Source organism: Drosophila mauritiana, chromosome 3L (assembly GCF_004382145.1).
Source record: "Drosophila mauritiana strain mau12 chromosome 3L, ASM438214v1, whole genome shotgun sequence".
In the NCBI taxonomy this organism is placed as follows: domain Eukaryota; kingdom Metazoa; phylum Arthropoda; class Insecta; order Diptera; family Drosophilidae; genus Drosophila; species Drosophila mauritiana.
Window position 1 is genome coordinate 14,873,771 of NC_046669.1, and position 11,293 is coordinate 14,885,063.

Below are 11,293 nucleotides of genomic sequence, written 5' to 3' on the forward strand. Positions count from 1 at the left end.
TCAACGGTTCGAGTGGCTCCTTATGGCCGTATAAATAATCGAATTAATCCCGGAAAACTGGAAACTAGATCCGTATGCAAATTTGTCAGGGTTTATTCGAAGTGCTCCTGAAATACTTTATGTACGCATCTAGTAAATTAATTAGAAATTTACTGTGCTGGCAGTTAAATTGTAATTATATATTTATAAATATTTTTATACTTAAATTTTTGGTAGAGATTGAAAAGAACTTCAGAACCACATTTTTATGAGATTTTATATTTATAACCTGTATATAGTCTTGCTTTTCATAGACAGATATTCGGCTTAAGAATACGATGAAGTATTTTTTAACATGTGTATTCGCCATTATTAACAATAAAAATATATATTTTTATCCATTACTTATGAAAATGGGTAAACATGTCAACCCGTATCTTTGAAAAACTCCACCTGTTAAGAGTTTATCCCTTTGCAAAAGACATAAAGAGCCTTCAATAGAATGTAACTGCCGGCATTTTCCGATAGGATGACATGATAGGAAGGGTGGAAAATCGTGAAAATGCTGGGAGGTCAGCCGATTGAAGCGCACAAATGTTTGCAAATGCTAAACATGCCCGTATTTCGTATATGTATTTACAAATTTGATATTTACAAGTCCTTCAACAGCAGCTCCCCCCCTTTTCAGAGTACCCCCTAAGCCCTCGAGTCCGTAACTCTCTTCTAAGCAAGGCTCTTCGTTTGACGATGCCAGCAACAAATATTCAAGAGTTCACTTAACAGTTTTATTTGTCTTTGGAAAACTTTTGTTCCCTCCTCCATATCATTCCACCTACCTCAAGCCTCGCACACTCACACACACACTCGGGCACTTGAATGATTTCAAAGGGTAGGGGTGGTGTTAGTTTTGACAGCTGTGGACAAAATAATAGTAGTAAGATTTGTGAACAGCTTGCCAATCCTGTTTATAGAAACCCTAAATGAATGCCAAATCAAATCATATCATTGGGGGATATATCAAAAAGGATATTATGACTTTTAAATGTGATAGTCACGTCTAAGAATCCAGCTAACTAACATAAGAAACTATTTTTTTGGTCACCACTGTGGCTGTGGCATGTGGACAAAGGCGAGTGGAACAAACGTGGCCAAGTCAAAGCCCCTCGATGGCCCCTCCTTTTGGCTCCTTCGCCAATATCTGGCGCACTTGAACAATTTGTAACATGATAGACTGGAAGAAAAGGCAAACAAATCATTGGGGGGAGTGCGAGTGTGGGCTCCCCAGTTTTGTTTATATTTTTCTTTGCTTTGCATTGACTTTATTTCTCGGGTTTGGAGCAAAAAACATTCTACGGCTGTTTGTCTAAAATATTTGCAAGAAAATTGCAAACAAAGGACAACAAGCGGGCAGTGTCCAGGCGGGGTAGGGGTAGGGGTTGGTAAGAAAAAAAAGGGGTGTGGCATTTTGTGGGAGGAGAAAACAATTTCACTATTTTGTTCTATTTTTGTAGTTGGCCTTTGTTTTAAGCGTTCGTTCATATTGGAAATCAAACAATGACGACCACTGAAAGTTGATGCAGTTGAACTTTATTTTATGGGGCAATCAAAAGAGAAACAGAATAAATATACCCAAAATTTAAAACCATATAAATAAACAACCCAAAAAAACATATATATATTCGGATCACAGCGTTTAAAGTTTATTGCATTCAAAACAAGTTTACCACTGAAATCGTTTTAAATGTGCATACAAAATGAACAAATAGAAAACAGGATGTAAAAAATAGAACAGCAAAGCATTTATAAATTTCTATCACCACAAATAACAACTTTGCATACTCAAATGATCGAACTTCATGGTACTATTTGCTATTATAAATAAAAGAGTAATTTTTAAAGGCGGATTAACACCGATGAAGACAATATTTGTAATAATTCGTTACAATATGTTTCCAGGCTCTTTTTCCACAACAATGCCCCCATTTCGAGACATCAAACGCCGTTTCAAACATTTCCATATTGCATTTTGACAAAGCGGAAATTTCTAATATCCTCCGCCAAATCAGGCCATGCAAATTGAAAATTCCCAAAAACAATCGCTGCCACATTCGAGCCGGCCAAATGCTGATGAACACGAACCGCATTTTATGCGGGACGGATCAAACACAACAACGCGGCAAGAACAACAAATCAAAATCAAACTCAGAGTCCGCCGACGCAGGGCCGCAAAATATGACAAAATATGAATTGCACATTGCACAATAAACAATAAATTTCCGAGTGACCCGCACACGCAAAAGCCCAGCGTAAAAACAACAAAGAAAGGAAAGTGATGGTGATCGAATAGGAAACACCCTAAGATTCTAAAAGGTATATACTCTATTTATTTATATTTTTTGAAAGAAGGAAGTAAGGATATTTTCGTTAGTCTCTAGAGGCTTAAATGCAATATTGAATCAAGTATGCACACATATTGTAAACTTTTCAATTCATTTCGTATATAAATAAATTCATTGCACACCTTAGGGAAACCTTTACGATTTGCTTCAAATCTCCAGAGTTTCATCCCCACACACCCGATTACTTCTTGATTAATCTTTTACGGCGATCCCATGCATAACCATCCCCATTCTCGCCGACGTATTCCACCTATGGTGCACCATTAAGTTCTTATCGGGGAACTTACCCCTTGCGAGGAATGCTGGCAAACCCCATCACGTGCCCATTATACTCCCCTGAAGAGTGGACCCCATATCGGGCTTCGGCACTTCTCTGGGGCATAACAATGAGAGGCTGCATTCTGTGTGTCATAAAACAAATTGGGTGGCCGCAACTGCCATTTCCAACCGCTGGGGAGATCGGGCAGGATGGCATGTGCACCACATATATATAGATATATATATATCTATATACATATAAAGGGGGATGTGGCATGGGGGTGGCGTTACGGATTGGATGCATGCATTTATGCCAAAAGCGTTCGCTGGACATTGGCATCATCGGATGAGAAAACAGGAACGGAACCCAGGGACCAGGCCTACTGGATGTGACAGTCCTTGGATCCTAGAAGAGTGGGTGGGTGGGCTGGTATGGTAGGAGCAGTGGGCTAAGCCCGAAGCCAAAACCAACAGAACGCATTTCTGGCTGCATTGGGGCAGTTGTGTAGATTTGTGGCTAAAAGAGTTAACAGATAAAATCAAATATGCACTATGTCCTGTGGTGGCAGCAGGCGACAGGCGCGTTTTTGGGAGTGTGTTCGAGGGGGGCGTGGCAGTGGCGAAGGTTGAGAAAGACAGCGGAAGGGGAGTGGCGGGGCACCAATACCGGGGTGACCAGCACCAACAATTTTTGGTTCGAAAAATGCAGCGAATTTATAGTTTGAGACGTTTTCATGCAAAACAAACAAAGGGATGAGTACAGTAAGGCTTCGATAAGCAGAAGGTTTGCTTGCATGTAAAATTATAATATAGATACAATATGAATAATTTTCCTTTTTATTTGTATTTAAAATGTTTACAAATATATATTTGGTGTCTGAAAATTAAAGCAAGAGTATTAAATGTATTTAACATCATTAAGTCCGTATTTAAAATCCTAAATATTTGCCGGGCTTAAAAACTATATTTCAAACGGTATAGAAAATATAATTTTTATGTCGGTCAACATTTAATCATATTTTGGTTTTTATGTGACCACTGTGAAGGGAAATGGTAAACGGACCATGGAGCAGGAGGAGATTTCACTGCATTTGGCATGACAACTGTGGGTAGGCGTGGCTGACTGGCATGCCCACTGTCACAATCACATATCCACCGCCCCAGTTTTTGCAGCACTTTCCCCTCGATTTTCCATCATTCCAATTGTAGTGACGTGTGTGCGAAGAACGCATATACGAAAAAAAAAAATTGGGAAAAGAACCAGCACGATTGACCTACAAAATCGGAGGGAGATTCTAGATATAGGAAGGGAATCGTGCCTACACAGGGAATTAAAATTTCAGTCTAAGTAGATCATATAAATTTAGACTCTCCTTTCAATAATCTCCATGCAAAATAAATGTGATTTTTTGCAGGTTTTGAAGTAAATTGCTATAAATACCCCTATAGTTTTTCTCAGTGCTTAATGGGTGGAGAAAGTGGGATGTTCAGGAAGGCATACAAATCAAAAGAAAATTTTTGCGAGTGAGTTTCGGCACCGAGCAAATCACATACATTTTCCCAGTCCGAAAAAAGTGTTTGCACTCAAATTACACAGTCAGTCGTCTAATGGGCGAAAGAGATGGCCACCGAGGGCCAGAAAGAGACGGCCATGGAGAGTTAGAATCGGAATTAGTACGGAATCGGTCACGGGGGTCGGAAAATGCAGGCACAAAAGCAAACGGAATCGATTTGAATGGCACCTCGGAAAAGGAGTCTGCGGAAAATGCTGCCAAAACAACAACAACAACAGCGGCAGATGGAAAAGTGATGTTCGGAAAGACAAATCGAGAGGGAAAGTTTAAGGAAAAACATCTTGTGATTTTCCGATTTCCATAAAGGTGCTCCAAAAATGCAGGAAATGCAGTCAAAGATCAGGAAATGCGATTGGAAAGTGAAAATTTGGGAAAAAAGCAAAACAAAATCGCACGGCAGTAGAATTGCATATTAAAGAAGAGGAAATAAACTTTTCAGAACATTAGATAGATTTACTATATTTCACTAAATGCATCGATAGAAGTATATTTAATTCCATTCATTTTTTTGTTGAGGCTATGCTAAAATATGATTTGTAAACATATCCTTTACCATTTCAAGTGAAATAAACTGATTTAAAAGTTGAATTGAGGAAATAAGATCGCTATCCAAATGAATCCGATATCATAAAATAGATATGTACATACAATCAGCGTATATTTGGCAAACGGCATACAGCAGAAACTTGGCCATGTATTGATTTCTCAAATGTGTTTCTGATTGGACTAGCAATTTTCGTTTCCTAAATTTATGTTATTTGCACTTACATATATATACTATATCCCAGTTTCTGTCAAATTCCAGCTGTAAGATAAACTTTTGTGTTTTGGAAATGCCTGCCATACATAAACACAAAAAGTTTTGTTTTACCAAATGCTAGCCCCTGCATATACGTATGAATAAAATGTTATCAAATAGTTTAAGGAACATTTCGTGTAAGTTATGTGCCATTCCCCCAACACTTCCGCCCTCCAACCCAACCCCTTCCCCACCCATACAATAACAATTATACAGCTGAAAGCCTGCGGGTTGGGGTGCAGGACTATAAGTATAAGTCCGTGTGTCCCAATTTGGTTTGTTGTCTATTTTGTGTGCCACGTTAATTGCAGTGCATGGGTCAAATATTATTACTAATGCGACACAGCTCTCCGCCCCAAAAACCCCACCCCGTTTACCGACCTCCCAGGGGGGAACATATGTGTTTGGGGGTTGGGTGTGTGTGTGTGTGTGCAATTTAGCACTATGCGGCATTCAAGAAAAGGGAAGATGAGAAAAAATTATGTGCCACCCAGCACACCCAAAAGTGAAAAAAAAAAAAACAGCGGGGGGCAGGAGTTCGGCGATGGGGTGGCTAACTGCATTCGCCGTTATGGGAAAGAGCGTGCAAATTGGGGTTGCGATGTTACACTGTAATACGTAAATAAATACTAAAAAACAAATTAGGATTCAAAGTAATTTGCATAGTATAAATGGGCATAGCCTTAAGCATGGTTCAAAATATTAATATGTTAACCAACATATGATTGGTGAAACCGGAATCGGAGAAACCTATTAATAGATTTTATAAGCTTAGAAGGATTTTTGGGTACGTTACTCAATAAAAGTTATTGGTATTTTTTGCAGTGCACAAACAACAACAATAAATGACAATAAGAGCGCAGTTCAAGTGTCAGCCGTGGCCTCTTATTGTCACGCATTGTCGTCTGCCCCACTGCCCCGCCTCTTCCTGCCACGCCCCTTCCACAACGGATGCCCCAAGGAATCCCCAACACTCACAAACACACACACACAAAGACACACTCTCATGTGTGTGGTGGCATTTCCGGTGTTCGTTAGAAGGAAAGGGAAACGCTTGGGAAGAGAGTGAAGCCCAATGTGCTTTTGGCATAAATTATGAATAAAGCGAGCGGCACACGTGTGTGTATGTGTGTGTGTGTGCAAGAGTGTGGGTTTGCGTGTGTGGAAGTATGTTTTGTATGCCTGCGTGTGTCCGTGTTTGTGTGGGTAAGTTTGTGGTGAGGAAAACGAAGTAAAAGCGGCGACGGGAATGAAATGAAAGCAAGTGCCTTAAGGAGGCTCTGAAAAACTATCAAAGGAAAAGCGAAGTCAAAAGTTCTCTAATAGGAATTTTAAGCATTTCCTTCGGGACATAAAATGTTTCAAAAAAATGCATTAGGATGCTTCTAAGAAATATTTTAAAATTGTTATAATATAAAATCGATTATAAAAGAAAGAATTTTCAATGAATTTTCTATTCGCCCTTCGCAGTATTGAATTTTTTTGCATGATCCAAAAAGTATGCTATTCAAGATTTTCATACGATCCAATAAGATTTAAGGTGAAAACAAGAAATAAGGCTCATAAATTTTTTTCCTTAAATATGCACAATTTGCTGGTCTTCTTAATATAATTAACTAAATATTTAATTACGAACATGTTGTTACTTCCATTGGTATTCCCTATAATTTCCGTCAGATTCTTGATTTGAAGTCGCTTCCAAAGAAAGGGCATTCAAAAGAAAAGCCGTCCACTTCCATTCGAATTGTGACGAAGCAGTGAGCGGTGGTTTTGGGGGCCCATAGGGCGTGCTTTTCAGTGAGTTGCGGTGGGTGGTGGTGGTGGGGCAGTGGGGCATGTTGCAAATGTGTCTGCGCTGTAGGCAGCCGCAAACGAGCTTGACTTCGTTTCCAGAGCACTGAGAGAAGGGGCTCCAGCTTGTTTATAGTATCTCAATAATTAATGAGCTCTTAGGAATTTTTGCGGCAAACAAGGACAACAGAGTGGTGCGGGGCAATCGGGGCCAGAAGGCAGCCGCAAGGATGCTGAACAAAGTCAACTGCCGCGGATGGGAAAACTTAATGTACAAATATAATTTGCCGCACACACAAACACTTATGTGGCTGGCACCCCTCGGACCCTCCGAAGGCCCCAAGCACCATTCCCCCGTTCCCCCTTCCCCAAAAACCCCGACCAGCATTTTGTTGGCCCGCAAGATGTTCAAAACGCCACTGAAATACAAAGCTAGTTAGCAGCCGGCGGAGAGCTCGGTAGTTGTCACCCGGAGTAAAGTAGTGAGTTCATATTTCATGAATATAACCATATTATATGAGTCCTGATGCTGCCGCCGCCATTCGCCGTTCGCCAACTGGAGAGACGAGCAGACGAAAGGCCAAACGGGCACCAGATGGACCTTCTGCCCAGACACAGAGATACATCAAAGGTTTTTCGGCCTTGAAGGAATTGCAAATAGAGGCAAGCCAACGATATGAAGGACTCCAGGATACCCTGTAGAAGGGATCCCTACTCAACCTATGTCTTGAAAAATATTGAAATTTTTCTAATTCACTTCGAAAAGAGAAAGAATCCATAATTGCTCATATGAGTTTAACCACCTTTTTCACAATAAATGCTGCATTTAATCATATTTTTATTCAATAAAGATTACCGTATAGAAATGTGCTTAAATATAAAATAAATATAGTGACAGTATATTTCTACTGATATATAATTCAAATATATGTTATGAAATATTTTTGAACCATAAATTTACCAAATTATTTTTTTTGGAGTAGCAAAAATAAAGTTTAGAAACATACAACTTTTTTATAATGTTTCTAATGCCTCAGAAAGAACTTTTTAGTAAAATTGAAAGTAATCGTCTGCATGCCCTGCAGCTCTCCTATGAAGGATACCCTCTAATGGGGTACTAAAAAAGTGACTCGCTGCTTCCTGATTACTTATTCATTTGCCACGCTTTTAGCGCTGACTGTGTTATGTCTTGTGCCCTCTGACCCTGCCACCTGCTCCCCTTTCCCATTCCCTCTGCCTTCGCCCCATCCACCTTTTCAACGCCTTTGATTTGCTTAATTTGTAAATTTGTTGGGCGGCTACTCCTGCCCCAGCTGCGTTTTAGATGCTTTTTCATGGCTTTTAAACGCTTTTGCAGCCATCAAATTGACCAAGGCGAAAAACAAAAAGCGATTAAAATAAAAGTAACCGCACTTAGGGTCTTCGCTTTTTTCGCGGCAAGTGCAAAATTTATGCGGTTACATGTGCTTTAGTGCCATAAAAAGACACAATGCATGACACATGCATATTTTATGTGATATTTTATAATCTAATTACCGCGTAATATCGTCCACAAACAATGAAATGGCTGCAGAACACCAGCACACACGTTTATTTAGATACAAATGAGGAACGATCGCCCAGCTGGGACTTCGCTCCAAGGATATACACATGTGTGTGTGTGTGTGTGGCAGGAAGTATGCTCGATTCCTGGGGTGTAGCATAAAAATGCCACAAAATTAGCTCGACGCGTTTGGGGCATTAAAAGCGGTTTTCAGGGTCCAAAAGCGTGAGCCGTTAAAATAAATTGCACAATACACGCACACTCACACTGACACACACACCGAGCTCGGCCGGTGGGTGGTAACTAGGGGGAGGGGAGTATCGTACCCCCTGCAAGCGCAGGTGTAAACGCTTTTAACGCCCTTGATGGGCCGCCAATACACAGGAACTAAATATTAACAACATTTATAAAAGAGGCGATAATAATTATTAATTAAAATTAAGTATATTAACTATTCCTATAGTTAAGGAAACAACAAAAATTAATTAATCAAATTAAGGTTCTACAAGTAAACAAATATAAGGATTGAATTAAATATTAAGGGTGTTTTTCACATTGATTTTCAGAATGAACTATGTTCTTCAAAATTTTCCCTTCTTTTACGGATTACATTACATAGGATATTTATTATCCTGTTGTTTATACTTTTAGGTAAGATAATAATTAACTTATTTTTAAGCGTGTTGTTTTTGGTTGGATCATGGTGATCTGAAGTATTTTATAATTTCTTTCAAATTGAATGTCATAAATTTTTTCCAGTGCTTCTTCCTGTCCAGTTCCCGAACTCCACACCCTTCAATCCGCAGCCTATGCCGAAAAAAGTGTCATATGGACGGGCTGAAATGGAGTGAGACCCACAATGTCTCTGATAATAACAAAACACAATTTAACGCATTGGCGGCTACTTAAAAAGCGTCGCATGGCCAAGCGATAAGAAAGCTGGCCCAAAACCAGGCGAGGCATCCGAAAAGAATTGGGAAGAAGGGTGGTGTTTCCAAGGGCTGGCCAGTTGACCAAATGAATGTTAAGCAGCCCCGAGCCTACACATCGGATGTTTTTCTCATTTGGCCGGGTCATATTATCCAACTGGGATAAGGAAGGACCCGGAACAAAGACAACAAACGGGGCACGTGCATGCCAAAAAGCCAAGGAGGCACTTAAAGCTGTTAAACTGCCATTTGACAGGCGAGAACACACGCACACGCATAAAAAGCCACGGACAGGACATGTTAAATTTAAAAGTAGCAGCACAAGTGGAAAACAATTTGGCAGTCATTAAAATGGGTAAGCAATTGCATATAAAATGAAATTGAAATTTAATGCAGGCGAAGGAGCGGAGCGCAAATGGCAGCGATATAAAGGAACTGAATCCTTTTTTCCACCGATAAAGTTGCAGGCTCCAAGGAAGCTGCTTAACATATCATTATCACGCACTTCTTTGATACGGGGCTTTATGTGCGAATCATTGCACTCAGAAAAATGAATATTAATTACTTTATAAAATATCTCAGTTAAATTAGAACAAGAACATATCAAGTTTGAGATACAATGATTCATTAAAACTGATATTTTCATTATAATACAGCGCCTTACTTTCATTTCTGAACATCATATGAGTCAATCATAATAGCTTGCAATATAAAAACCACAACTTCTAGATAAATCAATAAATTTATTAGCAAAGTTAATAAAGGTTCGCAAGGTATTTAAATCATTCTCTGCACTCATCGCTTATTGATTGGGGTTCGGAGTTCGGGGGACCTGTTTAATATGCAATTGCCATTCTTCAACTCAATTGAAGCTGAAGACGCATCAGCAGAAAGGTAAACATTTCCAGTACAAACAATACTCATATCTCACCCTCTCACAGACGCACATTTGCATGAATTTATTTATTTTATGTCTCCTCTATTATATGTTTGCCCATATGTAGAAATGACGATGTTTGCCTTCAGTTTATGGCGGCCAAACAATAATAAGAACGGAGGCGAAGCCTCAAGGAGCAAAAACTGCACAATAAAATACCGAAATGCGTTTAAAGAGCCGATGAGAGAGACTGGGGGAAGCTCTACTACAATATTTATTGGTTTATTTTATGATCCTTTTTGATATGTACTGAAAGGAAATTTTACATTTATTGGTTTGACAACAAAATGCCCCCCAACGACCTTGTTTTTTGGGGTCACCACCAGGGAGAATGCTTAAGAGGGGTTGCCCAACGCGGGGTGGGAGGGTCGAATGTGATGGGTCCTTTGGTCCAAGGAATATGCCATTTTGTTGGTCTGTAATCTGCTCATTTGCTTATGAAATTATCCACCTCATTTGTTGCCCCTTTTTCAGCTTCCTTGGAGCTGCCCGAAACGCTTTTCTCCTGACCACCTTCATAATTTTCTTAACAGTGATGACAATATGGCGTTTTTCAAATTAAGGTTTGCCAGAGGAAAACTTTTTCATTTGATTAAAAACGTAAACGTAGAAAGATATCGAACGAGTTAATATATTTGTTGTGAATAATAAATTTTAAATGATAATAATTATTTTGTAACTTTTATTTTCTTCTTCTCAATTTTTAAAGCCCTTTTTAAGTAATGTTCCCAAATTTCCTAGTTGACATCACTGTTTCTCATTCCTGTCCCTTGGTCATTTTATGAGTTATGTCTTAGATCCAAGGATCACTACCATCCATGTTTTTTGGGGTCGTCAAGGCAGCTGTTATACGCTCATTTGGTTTTCGAAAATTGTTTGCCATAAACAGCCGGAGTTTTGAGTGTGGCAAACGTTTAATGCCGCCCAAAATGGCAATTACAATGTGAGGGGGCCGTAACACAAAAGGGTTTCCCCAAATGAGAAGGAACCTTTCTTTCCAGCTAAACCACTTGTCAGGCAACAGCCCTCGAGTGTCAATTAGATGCACTTCTTATGGCTGGAAAAGTGGGGGAAAGTGGCGCAG